The following is a 5,000-nucleotide window of genomic DNA, read 5'->3' on the forward strand; positions in this document are numbered from 1 at the left end:
CCAATACAGCCAGCAGCACCAGAGTTTTCGGAGCCCAGGGTAAGGCCCAAATGCGGCGCTTACGCTAACATCACCACTCGGCTCCGACATAGGGCATGAGCTCGAAAGCAGACCTATTATATTTCAAAAAGGTCTAGACTGGTGAAAACGACTAAGGCAAGGTTCCTCTTGTCCTTCGTCCCCCCACCGGTCTCTACCGGCAGGAAAATAATTCAACCCGCCACGGGTTGACTCTCCGGAATGGTCTGGCAAACCGCTTCCGGACATAGACCCAAAAATGCGACCATTCAAACGGTCCGGGTACAATGGTTCTACTGGAGAGACTCGCTTAGGGTACTCCCATAGATATACATGTTTAATGACCAACCGTCGGACCAAGTGGCGCGCGATAGAGACCACTAACACCGGTGTGTATTGACCTCTGGGCCCTGGGAAAGCCTAAGTCCACACCAAAATCCAAAAAAAGTATTAAAAATACAAAATCCAAAAAAAGTTTTAAAAATCAAAGAAAATACAAAAATAATAACAGAAATACCTAACACGGACCTAGCAAACCCGTGGAGAAAGCGTTGATAGAGGAACGAAAGGGGATACGGACCCCCGGACGTTCAAATATTCTAACTCCAGCCTTTTCTATGGCTTTGTCCGGGTTCGCCACTAACCCTAAGGACACAGGCAGTTGGAGTGTCAATACCGTACACTGGAAATCGTTGAGGCCCGCCTTTAGTGGTAGGGGAGTGGTACCACTCTTGGGAATCGGCATGGTGACATGCCCCCTTGGGCTCGGGAAACTGCCCGGCCCCCTCGATGAAAGGTGGAAAGTGGCGTGCTCCAGCTGTAACGGTTTCTTCGCCGTCATTCCATAAAACGGCGCCGGGTGGAGTCGCCTCGGTTAGTGAAGCAGCACTTCCCGAAGGAGCGCTTCGTAGAAATCCCCTGCGTCCGAGGCTAGGGCCCCTTGGGCATGTCCCCGGGACCCTGGCGTCGGCCAGGCCTGTGGGGGTTGAGCTCCCCACGTTGTTGCCCGAGACGGAGTACTGTGGATCACGACTCCGGGCTGTTGCAGGTGGCACGTCAGAAACCTGACGGTTTTGCCGGTGGGACGTGACGAAACCGGCTGGGGGCCCCCTTGGACCCGGGACCGCCCCTGGAAACGTTGTGGGTCGGCTCAAACCTTTTTATATATGCTGACAATAGATTATTATTTAGTATAAAGCGTTTTTTAAATATCATTATACTCTAACTCTCATATATAGCAAATTTTGAAAATTATTATTATCTATACACTTATTGGAAAGACAATGACTGAAATAGCTGTGCAGACGATGGCGGTCGAACAGACTAACAGTAATGCAGACCAAAGAGAGGTCTTTGACCTGCTCATGGTCAACAGTGAACTCGAAGACTGCCTCAAGGAGGCAACTAAAATACAGTCAAGGAAAGTCAGGGAGTTGTTTGGCAAACTCTCCTCTGAACTTATAAATAAAGATAGAATCATAGCAGGACTTGAATCCAAGGTCGAGATCCTGACTACCACCTTAGAAAAAGTCCTGGCCTGTCCCGCTAGGCAAACAGAAGAGAAAAAGAAGGAGAAAAAGCCGACGCAGGTAGAGACGCCTAAAGACGCCACGTCCTACGCTGCGATGGCAAAGAAAGGAAAAAATAAGGTTCAGAAGGAACCAAAGAAAAAGAAGAAGGCAAAGCAGGCACCAAAGGTGAGCCCAACACCAGTGCCTCGCGAGCCAGCAGTGCTGGTTTATCCTGAGGAGGACGGCCCAAAGACGGCGGAAGAACTTAAGGCGCTCTTAAAACAGAACATAAGGCCCGCTGAACTGCACGTGAAAGTCACGTCAGTCAGAAAACTCAAAAACGAGGGAGTGGCAATCTGTGTCACAAAGAGCGAAGACATTGATACGCTCAAGAAGGCCATAGAGGAAGCGAAAGGCCTCAAAGGAAAGTGTGGAGTAAAGGAGCCCTCCACACGCAACCCTCACATTCTAATCTTCGATGTCGATAAAGACACAGAAGAAGCTGAAGTGACCAAGGCACTTCGTAAACAATTTGAGCTGCCAAAAGGTTCAGCCAAAGTCAGAAGCCGTCTCTCCGCACGGAAAGGCTATGAGCACTGGGTAGTAGAAACTACGCCGGCTCTGTACAAAGAGATTAAAGCGTGTGACAAACTATCCCTAGGATGGTCTCGCCACCGTTACAAAGAGTACCTATGCCCTATGAGGTGCTACAGGTGCTATAGATACGGGCATACGCAAAAAAACTGCGTAGAAACAGAACAACTATGTTCTAACTGCCCAGGAAAGCACTCCTACAAAGAGTGCAAAGAGGAGAAGACTTCCTGCAGAAATTGTACGGAAGTGAACATAAAGCAGAGACAGAAACTGGACACCGCCCACTCTACAATGTCCAGAAACTGTCCGTGCTACGTGCGAGAGCTGCAACTGCAGCGTAACCGTACTACCTATGGTTAAGACAACCATAGGAAAGGCGGAGTTAATGCAAATGAAACAATACGGACTATGGCTAGTGAATCCATAGAAAGTATGGTTTGGCGAATCTTTCAGGGTAACCTTGGGCGATCCAAGGTAGCTACCCTACACTTAGAGCAACTCATAGGTGAAGCCGAAGTCCCGCCGGATGTACTAATCGTCCAGGAGCCCTATCTAATCGACGGGGCAATAGCGGGAATCCCCTTAGAGTGGAGGCGGATACACCGCGAAAAGGGGGCAACGGCGATCCTAGTCACCAATCCAAACATGGACGTGGCAATTAAATATCTCAATGCTTATATCGTAGCGGCAGAACTGACCACCCTGAGAAGGCGACTGATAGTGATGTCTGTCTACTTCCCCCCATCCATGCCCATCGATCCTTTTCTTGTAGAATTGGACTTAGTACTGTCGTACTTCCCACCAACAGAAGTACTAGTGGCAGGAGACTGGAACGCCAAGCACGAGGCTTGGGGTTCTCCTCAAACCGATGACCGAGGTACCTCCGTCATGGAGTTCGTCTTAAGATCTAACCTCAATGTGCTGAACGATCCGGTCGCCCCGCCTACATTTAGGACAGTAAACGGGGAAAGTTGGATAGATATTGCTGTCGGTTCCGACTCACTATGTGATGCACAAGCTACCTGGCGGGTAATTGAGGATACCCCCAGCGATCACAACTACCTAACCTATGAGATTGGTAGTAAAGAGTTCCGACAGCAAAGTCCAAGGTACAAATTAAACGAATTCCAAATTCGTAAAGCCATCCGACACTTCAGTAAGCAAGCGGATGAGCTCCTCAGCAAGATCCAAGAGGCAAGTACCATTCAACAACTGGACGAAGCGGTCGATAAATTCATGGGTTCCCTCAAAGCAGTGTGCGATCAACACCTGCTAAGGAAGAACCTAATCAGAGATCGCAAAGTTCCATGGTGGGATATGGAACTAAAGGTTAAGCGTAGTAAGTGCAGAGCACTAAGAAGGAGGTACACCAAGAGCATGGTACCTCAAGAAAAGGCATTACTCTTGCTGCGGTATAAGCGTGAGAGAGCGACCTATCGAAAAATGATAGGCCACAAAAAGAAAATGAGTTGGCTCAAGTTCTGTGAAAGAACGGCCAGCATTAACGCTTGGCAGCTTCCGTACAAGCTGGCCGCGGACAAAGTCTACCGCCCGGCAACACTCGGTAGCATTGGACGTACGCATACAGGAAATACTCTGGCATTCCAAGAAATGATAGATAAAATAGTGGAAAGTCTATTTCCAATAGACAATACACAAGACGATACGCCAGAGCACACTGCGATGAGACGGCAGGTGCATGCTTATAATAACTTAAACATGGACCCAGACTTCACTGACACCGAAGTCCGAGAGGCCATGAAAAAACTGGCAAAAGGGAAGGCTCCAGGTCTCGACGGTCTCAATCTTGAAATCCTTATCGAACTGGAGAACATCGTTCCATCAGCCCTGAGGACGATCTTCAACAAGTGCCTAGCCCAGGGCCACTTCCCTACAGCTTGGAAGAGGGCCAAGCTTGTCTTATTTAACAAAAAAGGAAAGAGTCCAGATGATCCCAAAGCGTACAGACCGATCTGCCTGTTGCTATCGGTGAGTAAGGTGCTCGACAAGTTGATAACAAGTCGAGTTTATCACTTAGTGATAAGTAGAGGGTTTGCCAGTCAAAACCAACATGGTTTCAAGACTGGCAGATCGTGCGACACAGCGCATTACGCGCTGTACAACACGGTCGTCAGCCACAAGGCGGACAATCTCTACACCTGCATTGTCTCGCTCGACGTCGCGGGCGCCTTTGACAGTGTCTGGTGGCCGGCAGTACTTCACTTGCTTACCGAGACCAATTGTCCCGGCAACATCTATAATTTGATCAGGAGTTATTTCAAAGATAGACAACTCGCCTACGAGAGCAACACTTGCTATAAAGTATACGAGGTGAACAGAGGATGCCCGCAAGGTTCGTGCAGCGGCCCTCTATTCTGGAATCTTATTGCCGATACCTGTCTTAAATTGGAAATGCCAAAAGGCGTTTCCATCCAAGCATATGCAGACGATCTCCTACTGATCGTCTCGGGTCATAGCAGAGCGACCCTTGAAAGCAATGCAAAAGAGGCAATCCAGAGAATAAAGTCATGGAGTGAGCATTACAAACTCACATTCAATCCGGCAAAAATGACCGCCATGACAATTAAAAGGCAAGGCTCATTCAAAGGCAGCAGAACTCCAACGATCAAATGGGACAATGATTCTAAACCTAGTGTGGAATCCTTCCGGTACTTAGGTGTAGTGTGGGATTCGAACCTGACCTTCAGCCCGCACATGGATGGAGTGAGGAACACCGTTCTGGACATGAGCCAAAAACTCATGCGGACCGCCAGACGCCTCTACTCAAATCATCCGGCCCTGTTGAAAAAGATATACATGGGAGCCATAGAGAGGTACGCCCTTTTTGGTAGCGGTGCATGGGGCCCGCGCCTCTGC

Source organism: Stegodyphus dumicola, chromosome 11 (genome assembly GCF_044657685.1).
Source record: "Stegodyphus dumicola isolate Sdum_Otavi_A_Nest chromosome 11, ASM4465768v1".
In the NCBI taxonomy this organism is placed as follows: Eukaryota; Metazoa; Arthropoda; class Arachnida; order Araneae; family Eresidae; genus Stegodyphus; species Stegodyphus dumicola.